The sequence below is a fragment of the Panthera tigris genome, chromosome B2 (genome assembly GCF_018350195.1).
Source record: "Panthera tigris isolate Pti1 chromosome B2, P.tigris_Pti1_mat1.1, whole genome shotgun sequence".
Lineage (NCBI taxonomy): Eukaryota > Metazoa > Chordata > Mammalia > Carnivora > Felidae > Panthera > Panthera tigris.
The window spans coordinates 70230814-70246996 of record NC_056664.1 but is presented as its reverse complement, the minus strand read 5'-3'; the positions used below and the strand labels follow the sequence as shown (position 1 = coordinate 70246996).

Here is a 16183-nt window from a genome sequence, read left to right as displayed (position 1 = left end):
TAAGTCCTCAGTATCCTCAAGGTCTATCTCACATTTAGCAGATATACTTAATTCTTATTTTACTGAGAAATTTGTGTATACTTCCCTTTTTCAGCCTCACAGTTTTTCTCTCTTTAATTTCTCTTTTTATCCCCATTCTTAGAAGAAAAAAAGATTCTTCCATTTTAAGATTGACTTCTTTACCTGTGATTTTGGTGTATTCTCATATAAGCTTTTCCTCTTAGTTGTTTATCAATTACTGTCTCCTGATTTTCCATCTTCCAACTGTCTGTTATTACTAATTTTTCCTTCTCAGCAAATTAACTCTTTTGGGTAATCTTTACTGTAGTAACTAAACAGAGTAGAATACAACACTTCTATACTTTGATCCTGTACATTTTAATTTACCTGTCTCATCTCCAGCCCTTGCTTCTCTGAAAATTTCTTGAGAGTAGTTTACCTTCACTGTTTTTTCTTAATATCATTCCTTAATATCAATATATGCCATTAAGCCTATGATAATGGCCTAAGGCATTTACTTCATGTCTTCTTTTTTCCACCCTGATCCCTGATTAGCCTTCTAAAAATGGGAGCCTTGGTCTTTTAGAAAGCTCTAATTCATCTTACTGCCCCAGATGCATGTAAGAAAAGAGACTAGAACATAAAAGGACTAAGAAATTAAAAAAAAAAAAAGACCATGAGAAGAATCTCTCAAATATAGGCTATCTACAAAGAAGTAAGAATTTTTGATGTCTCTAAAACATTTCTACTAGCACTGAGGACAACCTGTATCTTGTCCTTGACACTAAGTGATGAAGGAAGTGGGGCCTTGAACTCTCTCTTTATATAGGAGAATGCCACTGGTTTTAGGGTTGTTCCAAAGCTAATGAGTCCTAGGCAATAATGGATCATTTACCCAAGAGTCCATCTGACTACCTGGTGGCTGACTTGAAATTATGCCAGTTCCCAGGGCTTCCTCTGGCTGAGCTCATATATCTGAAACAGTATGAGCAAGCAGTCCATCTGGAACTCCAAAGGATGTAGGTGTGGATGAAAAGACTGATAAAGACCATAATTCATTATCTTTATTTGTATGTCATCCTTGCACAGGGGATGTACTAATTTTCTCTGTATTGTTCCAATTTTAGTATATGTGCTACCAAAGGGAGCACATAATTCATTATCTTTAATTTTATGTGTTTATTAGAGTTCTCATTTTACTTCAGATCCCTTGCCTCCTTTGGGACAACTCTGAGATGTAACTTACCCTCTGAGTTCTTGCAAACAAGCTGAGGCTGGGTTTAATCCTACATGAGGTTAAATTCACCTCATAAAACAGACATCCACGTGCTACTTTTAGAATTAGTTTTAAAAAACAAAGTATGGGGGCGCCTGGGTGGCTCAGTTGGTTGGGCGTCCGACTTCAGCTCAGGTCACGATCTCGTGGTCCGTGGGTTCGAGCCCCGCGTCGGGCTCTGTGCTGACTGCTCAGAGCCCGGAGCCTGTTTCGGATTCTGTGTCTCCCTCTCTCTCTGACCCTCCCCCATTAATGCTCTGTCTCTCTCTGTCTCAAAAATAAATAAAACCTTAAAAAAAATTTTAAAAACAAAATATGAATTTACCACTTTGAAAAAAATAATTCTTCAAGATTCTTTCTATACCTGTCTTGACCTTGAGATCTAAGAAGGAAAGTAATGGGCTTCATGACTTATACGGTTGGGGACACTCACATAAGAAGAAAAGAAAACTTTAAAACATATCATTGGAGTTGCTTCTGTTTATGAGCTAGCACTGCCCATGGGAAATCATTTTATAATTTTGTAAAGTACAGCTTCCTTCATAGTAGGAGTATTAGCACATCTTTAAAGAGTGATACCAAATCTTTCAAATGTCTACAGCTTTTACCAAAATTTGTGCCTATTACACAGCCCATGGATATTCTATAATGTATCAAGTGGATTGTCATAACATCAACTATAAAGTGTAATAAAAATTTCAGTGATCTGTCAAATCTTTCTGAAATCTGAAGAACTTTATGGCTAAAACTAATATGTTGACATTTGATGAGTTGATAATCAGGACATAGGCATTCACTCAAAACCCTGGAATCAGTACTTCTCACTAAATAATTTTTTAATAGAAAGAAGTAGGTTCTATCATAAACATAATTTTTAAAAAATGGAGCTCTTGAAAATAAAAGTACACCAAACACAGCTTAGAAAATTACTATTCAGGCTAAAAGTATACCACCACCAAAACTATTATGCCGTACACACACTGGTGATTAATTTGATAAACATATTTTTGAACAACTCTTCTATTTTCTAACATGCAAGTCCTATCATCATTTAGTAAAAACAAAAGCCATTACCTTGACTGAATGCGATTACTCACCTCACTGCTATATTGAAATATGACTATTTTCTCAGTATTGCTTTGTAGTTATTAATATGCAGTAAATGGCTTAAACCATATAAATTTAATTCTAGAGATAAGAAAATATCTTGAAGTAAGTGTGGTTTTGCTATTAATATAACTCTCACTCTGCCCCCAATTTAGTATGTGACTTTAGATAATTCATTTTATGAATTCAACTTCATCATATGCTGCAAAATTTCATTTTTCATGAATTTATATTACTTATCTGTAAAATAGAGGCACTAAATTAAATATTCCCTAAGATGCCTCCTCCCTCAGAGTATAAAAACAATTATTAAGTAGAATATATTTTTACTATCAGTTTTCAGAAAGGGAATGGAAAATTAAGGTTTCCCAAACAAAACAAAATTTAAAATGCCCCTTGTGATGACATTGGAGGTTTGGTATGGAATAGCTTCTTTACAGAGTATGGAGGCTAAAGAGAACTGCTTCAGTACAATTTCAAGTGTCAATAATTATTTAAGAGAAGTGGTTTCAGGCATTATTTCCTTTACTAAGTGAAAGTTCTTCAAATGCTTATTGAGATGACCTAAGAATCAGGAGAGAAAACAGTGAATCACTGATGAAGAAGAAATGAATCTTAAAGAGAATCCTAATAAAGCAGCATTTATCATTCTTTCTCCTTCATTTATTTGCTCAGTCTGAATGAACATTAGCTTCTTCCTTAGTGTGACTGGTGCAGTTTTGAGATGGCATTCTTCTCTAACAGAACATGGTGAATGAAATTCAGATCCTTATGATGAAACAGGATTGTCAACATTTACAGTTTCCCTCTCCCTCTACTATACTTTGGTCAATTTGTAGATAGCACCTGATACATGAATTAATATTTTCATATGGTAAGATTGAGCAAATCAGGAATCTCCACTGGTTTGGTCAGTCTATTCTCTTTAGATTATTGTTATTCAGCTTAAGCATCATAGAGAAAAAGTCTAGGGCCATCCTGACTTCTGGTAAATTGTTTTCTTGTCTGTATTTATTTGTGGTTTCTTTTCATCTTCTCTTTGGGTTTCCTTTGTAGCCCTTTTGTCACCCCACCAGTTCTCCAGAGCTCTCTAACATAAAGTGATCTACTAAATTAAGTTTTTTAACACCTTAAATAGATACAATTTTTATTTGTAAAAAATAAATAAATAAAAATTAAACAAACAAATAAAAGAAAGCAAGAATGGTTGGATAGGACACCAGAGTGTTCAGCTCAATAAAATTACATGGAAGCAATATTTAGACCCAGACAGGAAACAATATTTAGACCCAGTACTCGTTGACCATAGAGGTTGTTCAGTCTCCAGGAGGTAGAACCCTGCAACACTGTGGCAAATATATACTATAATGATTCCCTCAGTTCTTCCCAAAATGTTCATGCATTTATTTACTCAGATGATTACATAGTGAGTAAAAGAGAATACCCAGACATTTCTAGGTGTTGAACACAGAAGACCTGAAATGCCACCTATTTTCCCTATTAGAGAGGTGACAAGTAGGGGAAGCCAGGCAATAAATAGGGTCCTTAACAATATCCAGTTTACACTGGGTCTATTAGGTCTGTGGTCTCGCTCTGGTCATTTCCCAATACCTGAACATTTAGCTGGATTGACATATTTGGCAGTTGTAGAAAACCTTACAGTGAGTCTACCTGGGGTTGGTGTTGGTCAAGCCATCATATTAGGTAAGGCCAAGTGGAAACCTCTGATACTATATCCCCCACCACTTTGCCAAAGTAGAATAAAAAAAAATCCCTTCTATATCTAGCTGAGATGCAGCAACAAGTACCAATTTAGAGAACTAAAAGAACTGAAAAGAATGGGAAGAGCTAAAAAGCTAAATGAAATATATGAAACAACAATTTCTAAAACATTGCCTATTTGGCAAGGAAGGACAGTGGTTCCCAAAAGAAGGGAAATAAATGTGGTGAATACTACAATCATCACAGCTTTCTGCCTGGATAGGGTGCCCAGGTTACTGTGCAGAGGAGAGAACCAGGTGGAGTCCAGCTGTCTTTTTGAGTGGAGGAAACAAAGATAGAAGTTGAGGGAAGCCCAGGGTAACTAGAATTCTCAGGGGGCAAATACTGGAGAGTAGAGAGCATTGCAGAGAGAGAGCTCCAGTGATTCACAGATGGCATCTAGCAAGTCTTCAGAATGTTAGGAAATGATCTGAGGTGAGGGAAAAAAACTATCCAAAAGGAGCAACATACAGAGATAACAAAAAGGTGGAAAGAGATTGTGTCCACCAGCCAGAGTGGAAAACCTAGTACCTCATGGTTCATAGGGTGGAATACTCAGGAAAGCATTGCCTAAGTAGTGAGGAAAAATTATTCCTAGACTAAATACTGCTCTGCATTCTCCTCAAAAGACTTAAAAGGCAAGTCTCAAGAGGATCAGATTCTTTCCAAGTAACTTAATTGCCTTATAGAACAAAGCTCTAGAATCTATCTTCTATCTATCTATCTATCTATCTATCTAGTTAGCTAGCTAGCTATCATCTCTATCTACCTATCATCTATGTGTCATCTCTATATCTAGCTATCTAGCTATCTATCATCTCTATCTCTATCTATCATCTATCATCTCTATTTATATCTTTAGCACATATTAAATTTTTAGTGATTTAATATACATCTTTCCGTAGAGTTAAATCTTTGCATTTGAAAGAGAAGAGTGCCTCTAATGGTACTAAGGGTAGATTATCTGGAAATGAGGCATCTGTGAGGAGCTATCCACACTAAGAGGTCCTCTCAATGGCCCTGGTATCACACCCCATGGAACTGTGGTTATTAAACTTAATAATACCAATTCTGTGACCCCAATCAGATCTTTTGAATTGGAATCTCCTGATATTAAAAACAAATCTTAAGCTCATAAGTGATTTTGATGATTAGCTTTCTTTGAGAACTATTGATACTCTTTGTCTGTGCATTTTACCCATAATAATGGGCACAGTTTAGAGAAGAGTCCTGATTCTCAGATATCCTTGTCTTGCTTGTTGTGGGATTACTCCAGGATGTGGAAACAAACACTGGGAGCCTTTGCTCACAGGCACCACTCATTAATTAACTTTTTCATTCAATATACATTTATTTGTTAAACATATTATATGGGCAAGGCCTTGTGCTGTACCATCAGGATATGAAGATAAATAAAATTGGTGCCTGATTTTAAAGAGCTCACAGTTTAATCGGAAATAACATATGGATATACTTATAAGTTCTATAATACAGCTATATATAGAAGGCATCAATTGAAATTTGAACTCTATTTTTATTTTTTTAAACTTATTTTTAAAATTTGGAATACTTCTAAAAATTTTAAGTTTATTATACTGAAAAGAGAGGGAGATTTTTCTTTCACATACAACATAGTTTATAAAGTAATACTTCTATTTCTCTTTATGCTTTACATGCTGTTGTCAATAGTTCTATATAAACCCATGAAATATTTTTAAGAGTAGTGTTGCTACTATAACCTAAAACCTATAACCTATAGTTGCTAACTGTAACCTAATAAAGTTTCATTCCCCACCCCCCCAATATGGCTGGAGTGGATATGTTCCAAATTGAATTATTCCATAAATAATAGCCAGAATCTTAGATAAAGCATGACTTTCAAATATTAAAAATAAATGTGAATAGTTTTGATTTAATATAACATATTTTGTATGGGTTGGCCATGCTTTTCAAAATTTTTTCAAAATTTTTTTTATTTTTATTTTTTTTAGAGAGAGAGGGCACAAGCATGGGAGAAGAGCAGAGGGAGAATCTAAAGCAGGTTCCACACTCAGCGCAAAGCCCAACACAGGGCTTGATCCCACGACCCTGGGATCATGACCTGAGCTGAAATCAAGAGTCAGATGCTCAACTGACTGAGCCAGCCAGGCACCCCTTGGCCATGCTTTTCAAATAGGTACATAACTCCCTTTTATTTATTTTTATTTTTTTCATAACTCCCGTTTGACCACAAGATTTCATAGACAAAAAGTTCCACATTATATAAATGACTCAAAGGCATATGCCTGAGTTATCTAGATAACAGGAATTCAGCTTTTTCAGATTCCATCTGAAAGGTATGTGGACCATATCATACCTCCTCGCCAGAACTATCTTTTGGTATTAATGTGGACTGTGAGCACTCAGAACAGATCAGAATATTCATTGTTTTGTTAGAAAGCACCCAATACAAAAGAGACTCTTAAATACCGAGAACAAACTGAGGGTTGATGGGGGGTGGTGGGGAGGAGGGGAAAATAGGTGATGGGTACTGAGGAGGGCACTTGTTGGGAGGAGCACTGGGTGTTGTATGTAAGTGATAAAATCACGGGAATCTACTCCCCAAACCAAGAGCACACTGTATACACTGTATGTTAGCTAACTTGACAATAAATTATATTTAGAAAAAAAAAGAAAGCACCCAATGCATGTTAATTTTTACTGGAGATCACATTGTTTACAAATCTGAGGGAAAAAAATGTCAGAGATTTGTTTTAGAGGTAGCTCTTTTGCAGATAATAGAAATAAATTATAAATGGCAGGAATGAAGACCTTGAGGATAAAAAGATTGGCTGGAAATTGTCATTAGCAAATGTCCCCAAGGGACCCCGCACAGTTTAAATTCAATTTCTAATTATTTAAGCTTTTATTATATGTATTTTATTTCATTGTGCATGAGTACTTATGAAAAGTTAACTTAATCAAAACAAAAGAGAGAGGTCATTATGTGATGTGACAATCTGCTTTACTCTAAAACCCAGAAGTAAGGAGAACTTTCCTTATGAATAAATTGTATGGACCGACACTAAATATACAAAATATTGCAGTCTAAAGTCAAAGCTAAAGGAGATATTTAATTGGTGACTTATTAGTTTTCACAGTAATTGTTTTCAACTGTTCTCTCTCTGAAATTATCTTCTGATTATCTGCATGATTTTCAGATAATCATATGAAATGTCCACCTTTTCACAGAAGCCTTCCTTAACTTCCTGTTGTGAGGGAGGGAAAAAAAGAAAGGAAGAAATCAAGACCCAAAGGAACATGCCAACTCAAATTAAATATAGAATTAACTGATTTTGTTTTGCAAAAGAAACACCCTGAATGCATACAGATAGCCAGCAGGTGGATGCAAAGCAGTAATGGATTTTCAGCTCTTTTTATATGGAATTAAAGCTACAGTTGTTATACATTATCCTACTTTTAGTATATAGTTGGTACATATTTATGATAGTATTTACATTATAAGCTATCCTGACGTTCTGTTTTATGTAATTCTTTAGTAGTACCTTCTATGGTCGCCTCTGACATGTATTTTGGCATTTGATTAGTCACATCCTTCAACATTCCTCAGTGAGGTTAGGCTAAGTACTGTTTTCCATGTAACTAAATTAACCATCCAGTTGTGCTCATACATCTACCCATTAATTTTCTTCCTAGCCTTTTTGTTCTCTGTGTATTTTTAAATATGATTTATTGTTAAATTGGCTTACATATGACACTCAGTGCTCCTCCCAACAAGTGCCCTCTTCAATGCCCATCACCCATTTGCCATTCTGTGTATTTTTTTTTTTTTAATTTCTTTGGTGTATTTCTCTCTCTCTCTCTCTATTAGACTATAACCTCCAGTGAAAATCAATGGATGCATGAATATTTTTGTGTCTATATTGGAGTCATAAATTCTAAATTAAATATAGAGACAACTATGCATATAGAAATTTAGGTGTATTTAAATTTTTTCCTGTTATATATATAATAACTATATATTTGTAAAACTAAATATTTGTCGGTAGCAAGCAAATGCAAGTAGCTTTTCAAATGCTAATTAGTTAATGGATAATTTAATATTATTCTCTGAGATGTAAGATTTGTGAAACTCCTACCATGTTTGTGAAGTGCAAATATATTTTCATACTAACATCTGTCATCAAGATAATAGGCTCCTAAAGTCATTTTTGCACTAAATGCTAACTAATTTGAATGTAAATTTAAAAAAATAAAAAATAAAATTTAAAAAATGAAAATATAAAAATTAAAAAAAGATAATAGGCTTCTCTGTAGTTATTACAAACAGCAATTACTCAGATGTACAACTTAAGCATGAAAGTTCAATTGCAGCAATTGCTGATCGCTTTTTCGTTCTCTGAATAAGAGTCAGTCAGTTAACATACATTAATTGATGTTCATTTAAATTCATCTAGACTCAAAAACAATAGATAGTCTAAGAGGAGGCCCAGGAATAATGTTAAGTTTATTTAGCTCTTGGTGGAGCAGAACTGGGAAAATAAGGGAAAGAATAAGGGGAAAATCTTTAGATTTCTGGCTTTTCAGTTATGAGGTTATGTTAGACCACTTTGCCCTTTGTTTTACTTTTTCTTCCCAGTGCTGATTGAAGATTTTTCTGTTTTGAATTCTGTGTTATCTATCTGGCTGCTTAGGAGGATGTAACTGGCTAAGATGCAGCCCTTGTTTTGCTACAACTGTGCTTTTCCACGTCCATTCCTGATGTTAATACTGAATGATTGGTAAATTGGGCCTTTGGGAAGAAATTAAGTGAGAGCATGGAAAATTTGCAATTTGGCAAATTCTTCTTTTCTGTTCTCACATGTGAAATATGATATGGAGAAATCAGGCTTTAAATGGGCATTTCAAAAACTACAATGAGAAAATCAATAAGGACATAAATTACAAGGTAGTTCAAGTGTATTTTCCACACTGGTAACACATCACTGGCATGAAGGAGATTCCAATATACTAGTAGAGGTACTTAATTCAATTTTCCCTTTAAATGCACTTAGTTTTATAGGTTTATTAATCATTCTGGAGACATAACTACATCCCTATTCTATTTTATATATGCATTTGTGTATATATATACCTAATAGAAATAAGTGTATTGTGTGTATATATATATATACATGTAAGATATTGTGTATATGCATACATATATATGCAAAATTGTGAAATATTTTCAGATAGCTTTTTCAGATTTTTTATTTGTATAAGTGGGGCAGGAGGAAGTATAGATATGAGTTCAATGGATATTACTCTTAGGACTTGAAAAAATGTATTGATCTTTATGTTTATCAATACTTTTCTCTTCCCTCCTTATGCAAATCAAATCATTATCTGAAAAAGAATTACCTGATCCTGATATATATATAGACACACATAGGATTTTTTTAGAAATGGAAGTCCTAATGTCAACAGATTATTTACATTTTTTTTTACTCTAAAAAGTTAACTCAAATATAGGAAGAAGAGAGATTCTAAATGGATTTTGTATGTTTAGGTTGTAGACTCCTACCTCAGGACAGAAAATGAAGAGCAATTCCACTATCTCATAGATTTTCAGGGGTTATCCATTGTCAGATTTTCAAAAAATTGAGATTCATAAAATTGTCTAAAACTTTGACATACTAATGTTGAATGCATTTTGAAGGAAAGGGGATCTAAACTACAAAAGGAAGAATATTGTCAAACAAAAATCTGTTATGTTTTCACTGTTTGAGGTAAAGAAACCAGCTTTTACAAATATTTGGTTATTATCACTACTAAGTAATTACTTGCTTATACAAATAATTACCTTTGTTTCTATTCATTTTGAAAAATTTTATTTTTTAAATTTAAGCAATATCAGCAAACTAAGGAAAAGCTTAAAATAGTGATGATAAATGTTGGGTTTGCTAAACTGCATTGAACCTTCAGACTGTCAGAGAAAGAGTAAGAAAAACAGAAAACAAGAAAGAAGAAAGCAAAGACAAAGGGAGAGTGTAGGAGAGAGAAAGTAGAGGGAGAGGAAAAAAGAGTGAGAGAGAGAGAGAGAGAGACAGACAGAGACAGAGGGAAAGATGCTCTCATGAAGAGAAGAATAATAACCCCTGATGTATTCTTTCTTTCCAGGGCTCCTAAGTAGCATCATCAGTAAGTATTTCCTGTGATTGCATGAGGAATGTCAGCCAAGAGCTGTCACTGCCAGATATTTGTATTTATTTTGAGCAAAAAAAAAAAAAAAAGGAATTTAGGGATTGGCCTATTGTATTAGGATCTCCAGTTATTCCATTAAGACAAGTGGTAAACTTTAAAGGAAACTTGTGATCATTTAGAAGCTGACATTTGATTTCCCTGTGTTGCCAGTCTCCAGTATAATTTGTTGCCTCTAACAAAGTAATAAACAGTGTTCAACTTAAGGTTAGGGCACAGAAAAAGTGGCTTCCCCATGAAAATAAAAACTACATCTCAAAAGTTGGCAGGGAGTACTGTTGCAGCAAAATTTATTGGGAAAAGATTGAAACTGCTTTTATGAATAGAACATTGAGAAAAGCAATATCAACAGAAGTAAAATCTACCATGGTCATAACGTTCTTGACTGACAAATTAAGTCAGGTTAAATCCCTGTGGGACTTTGGTCCAAACCAGTATGTTGTTGGATAGTCATGTCAAGGGCCACCTTCTCCATTGATGTTTTTCTTTAATACTACTTTTTGACTGCCAGTATTTCAGTGATGGTCATATTTGAGTATCCTCATTACATATAAATGTTGGTGACTCTATTCCCATCGCTCTCCCTTTTGGCTTCAAGGCCCCCACTGTTTCCACTTATACACTGATGACCCCTGAATTTGTAAGTGAAACCAATTCCTGACCTGGTCTCTGGGTCCCTTCCCTTCCTACCTATGTCTTTTGGTTGGCACATTTAGTCCATTTACATTCAGTGTTATTATAGAAAGATATGGGTTTAGAGTCATTGTGATGTCTGTAGGTTTCATGCTTGTAACGATGTCTCTGGTACTTTGTCTCACAGGATCCCCCTTAGGATCTCTTGTAGGGCTGGTTTAGTGGTGATGAATTCCTTCAGTTTTTGTTTGTTTGGGAAAACCTTTATCTCTCCTTCTATTCTAAATGACAGACTTGCTGGATAAAGGATTCTCAGCTGCATATTTTTTCTGTTCATCACATGGAAGATATCCTGCCATTCCTTTCTGGCCTGCCAAGTTTCAGTAGAGAGCTCGGTCACGATTCTTATAGGTCTCCCTTTATATGTTACAGCACGTTTATCTAGCTGCTTTCAGAATTTTCTCTTTATCCTTGTATTTTTCCAGTTTCACTATGATATGTCGTGCAGAAGATCGATTCAGGTTACGTCTGAAGGGAGTTCTCTGTGCCTCTTGGATTTCAATGTCTTTTTTCTTTCCCAGATCAGGGAAGTTCTCAGCTATTATTTCTTCAAGTACACCTTCAGCACCTTTCCCTCTCTCTTCCTCTTCTGGAATACCAATTATACGTATATTATTTCTGTTTAGTGCATCACTTAATTCTCTAAGTTTCCCCTCATACTCCTGGATTTTTTTATCTCTCTTTTTCTCAGCTTCCACTTTTTCCATAATTTTATCTTCTAGTTCACCTATTCTCTCCTCTGCCTCTTCAATCCGAGCCATGGTCGTCGCCTTCATTTTATTTTGCAGTTCATTTAGAGCATTTTTTAGCTCCTCCTGACTGTTCCTTAGTCCCTTGATCTCTGTAGCAATAGATTCTCTGCTGTCCTCTATACTGTTTTCAAGCCCAGCGATTAATTTTATGACTATTATTCTAAATTCACTTTCTGTTATATTGTTTAAATCCTTTTTGATCAGTTCGTTAGCTGTTGTTATTTCCTGGAGATTCTTTTGAGGGGAATTCTTCCGTTTGGTCATTTTGGATAGTCCCTGGAGTGGTGTGGAACTGCGGGGCACTTCCCCTGTGTTGTCTTGAATAACTTGCATTGGTGGATGGGGCCACAGTCAGACCTGATGTCTGCCCCCAGCCCACCACTGGGGCCACAGTCAGACTGGTGTGTGCCTTCTCTTCCCCTCTCCTTGGGGCGGGATTCACTGTGGGGTGGCGTGGCCCATCTGGGCTACTTGCACACTGCCAGGCTTGTGGTGCTGGGGATCTGGCGTGTTAGCTGGGGTGGATCGGCAAGGTGCACGGGGGTGGGAGGGGCAGGCTCAGCTTGCTTATCGCTGGGTGATCCACTTTGGGAGGGACCCTGCGGCACCGGGAGGGAGTCAGACCCCCCACCAGAGGGATGGATCCGCAGAAGCACCGCGTTGGGTGTTTGCATGGTGCAAGCAAGTTCCCTGGCAGGAACTGGTTCCCTTTGGGATTTTGGCTGGGGGATGGGCGAGGGAGACGGTGCTCATGAGCACCTTTGTTCCCCACCAAGCTGAGCTCTGTCCTCAGGGGCTCAACAACTCTCCCTCCCGTTGTCCTCCAGTCCTCCCATTCTCTGAGCAGAACTGTTAGCTTATAACCTTCCAGATGTCAAGTCTCGCTTGCTGTCAGAACACACTCCGTCTGGCCCCTCTGCTTTTGCAAGCCAGACTCGGGGGCTCTGCTTGGCTGGCGGGCCGCCCCTCCGCCCCAGCTCCCTCCCGCCAGTCCGTGGAGCACGCACCGCCTCTCCACCCTTCCTACCCTCTTCTGTGGGCCTCTCGTCTGTGCTTGGCTCCGGAGAATCTGTTCTGCTAGTCTTCTGTCGGTTTTCTGGGTTATTTAGGCAGATGTGGGTGGAATGTAAGTGGTCAGCAGGACGTGGTGAGCCCAGCGTCCTCCTACGCCGCCATCTTCCCCTCGGCAATCCTGAAACTTCTTTCCACATTTTAAACAGTGGTTATAGTATACTCTTACAGTATCTTCACTGGGAAAAGATCTGGGAGAATGCCAAACACATATATCTCTAGATGATACATGCCAGATAGTAATCTTAAACATAATTTTAAAATCTTGCTTAGCTGTCTGTAGTTCATTTCTCCTTCCTGGATAGAGGACTCAAGCATCATATAGGCCCAAGTTATTCTTTTGAAGTTTGAATTAGCCATAGTTATATGGGAATAATAAAATATGTAACCTGCTGAGGTAAGTAACTATGGAGGCAACGTTAAAAAATGTATAATTAATTCATTTATAAAATATTCATTGAGTGTCTGCTGAGTACCAGGTATAGTACTAGGCTTTGGGGAGGCCACAGTGAACAAGACATACTTTCTATTCACACAGGCTTCATTCTGACAGGGGAGACAGAAAAACAGGCCATAACTCCACAGAGCACACAGAGAGCAGGAGCTATGAAATCCCCAGGCAGGAGGAAACAAACCTGTCTGCAGAGGCCATGAAAACGGAACAGTCTCAGACAAAGTCTGTCAGCAGTGGACTTGACTTTAAATCCTAGCTGTATACTATTTAACCTCTCAATGGCTCACTTTCCCCATCTACAAAATGAGGTTTTGCCACATCGCACTGTCAAAAGAATTATATGAGCTAAGCTGTTTAGCATGTACAGCATAATAAGCAGTCACTAAATGTTAACCAATGTTACTACTATTATAATTGCCATCGTTACAGCTGAGGCTGAGCTCAAGAAAAGGTGAAAGTGCCTCTTATTAAGGAGCATATTACACTAAACTTCTCTCACTCACCCAAAAGGATTCAGTCAAGTAAGAACTCACAGGCTAAAGGAGCCGCGGAGCCTGCCAAGTCATGCTTGCTCTCTCAAAGCAGAGTACAGAGGAGTGACTTTGTGGCCGAGAGAAAAATCGTTTCATAACTGGAAAAAGTTCTTTGCCTGCTTCAGTAATAGTCCCTTGGATGTGCCCAAATTACTCTTCAGATGAGTGGCTGCTCTTTTTGGGGGCTGGCTGCCTGTGTAATTGCTGAGCTGAACACCTGGGTTCTTTGGTGTTAAATGCTATTGGAGGACAACCTTGGGAAGTTAGTTTCCTGGAGATGCTGCATATACTTGTATTTTTCATCACACTCTCATGGGACAGCTGCTTCCAACTATAGACATGCATTTTATGTGTTTTAGAACACAGAGCTTTTTATCTTTTCAGTATAACTGACTTAATAGTTCAAATTTATGGTCATCATTTTACTTCCCCTCCCTCTTCAATCCTCACATCTAATCTGATATACATTAATCTCAAATCTATCTACTATCTGTCTGCTATTTTCTATCTATCTATCTATCTATCTATCTATCTATCCATCATCTGTCTATAATCTATAGACATCTATCTATAATCTGTCTATAATCTGTATATAATCTGTCTATAATCTATCATTTGGTGGGCAAAAACAAATGAAAAATAAGTTTAATTCCCTTTGTTGAAAATAAGGGAAGAGGTTAACTACCTTCCCGCCTCCCTTGGAGAATTTACTTCAGAAAACTTGTAAACTATGTCTCTTTGAAATGTATAGAAAGCTTTCTAAAAGAAAATAGTCTCTTCCCAGCTTTATGATCCAGGGATGTCTTTCTCAAAGACTTGGAAGCCATGTCTTTGAGATATCATCGAGGAAGCTTGTGCCCCTATCTCCCAGGCTCTGTGGGAGAGTAGGAGTCTAACTTGGCAGTGCTTCGCTGCAAGGTGTAAAGCCATCTCCTTGCTAATGAAATGAGAAATTTACTTTTCCTTTGGGTAAAGCCAATTAACAAACACATAAGGCCACCGCAGTTACCGGATGAATCTAGGATGAACTGTGCATGACAAATGGTGCTGTCAAAGCCTCTTACTTGAGGGCTAGTTGTTGCTAATCTTGAGAACATGTCAGGAAATGGTTGTGTCTGCTCAGCTATATAATAGTGTGAGATTATGTTCCATCTTTGCAGTCTCTTAGCAGGTTGCCTGTGATGTGCATCACAGTCTGGCTTAATGCTTATTCCATAATAAAAGTGTTCTCTTTCTTTCCTGTCTTTGTGGGGGATTTTCTGGGTTGGGAGAAGATTTTCTCTATCTGTCTATTTACCTCTCTCTCTCTCTCTCTCTTTCCATTTCTGTCATATCACCTTATGTGCCATATTTATCTGCCTATAGTATTTCTCTACTTGCTTATAATCATGCTTCCTCCACTTATTCAGCCATGTGGACTTTAAAAACTGAGTTCAGGGGGCGCCTGGGTGGCTCAGTCGGTTGAGCATCTGACGTCGGCTCAGGTCACGATCTCATGGTTCCTGTGTTCGAGCCCCGCGTCAGGCTCTGTGCTGGCAGCTCGGAGCCTGGAGCCTGCTTCGGATTCTGTGTCTCCCCCTCTCTCTCTGCCCCCTCTGCTGCCCGCACTCCGTGTCTCTCTGTCTCTCAGTAATAAATAAATGTTAAAAAAATTAAAAAATAAACTGAGTTCAGGATATCTCATTATTCTTCCTAAAATCCTTCAATGGCTCCCATTGTGGCTCAAATGAAATCCAAAGTCCTATAAGCCCCAAGTGATCTGGCTCTTTTCCAACTCACCCACCACAGCTCCTGTCTTTCTCCTGCTTGCGCATTATGTTTCAGCCATGCTTGCCTTTTGTTTCAATTCCCTAAATGTATCGAGCTTTTTCCCATCCATAGCTTTTCCATATGCCATTCGCTTGGCCTGGAATACTCTTTCCCTCACTCCCTATGGTTTATTTCTTGGCAGGTCTTAACCTAAATGTCCCTTCCCCAGAGAGACCATTCTTCACCCAATCTGAGTACATTGGCCTTATTATTTTTATTTTCTTTTTATCATCAGGGGGCTTATCACCATTCATAACAATATATTTATTTGTTTGGTGTTTGTTTGTCATACAAAGACAGGAAATGTGCATCCCCGACCCTGTCATTGTAAAGCCAGTGCCACCAAGTCATCTGCAACATGGCATAATTCCACAGCTATTTAATGTGTGGATCTCTATTGAAGTTCATTTCAAAGAGAACTATCTCTTAGTGTTTTTCTCCTTTTTGCTGTTTGTGTTTTCTCCTGTTGGAGGGCTGGACTGACACT

The 16183-nt window shown here is 37.4% G+C and overlaps 1 non-coding gene across 1 annotated transcript; it reads right to left on the bottom strand.

The window, feature by feature from the left end:
• Positions 1-1043: 1043 nt before the first annotated feature.
• On the bottom strand, positions 1044-1151 carry LOC122238890. Its single transcript, XR_006218040.1, has one exon. It is a non-coding gene; the product is annotated as a U6 spliceosomal RNA (small nuclear RNA).
• Positions 1152-16183: the final 15032 nt, after the last annotated feature.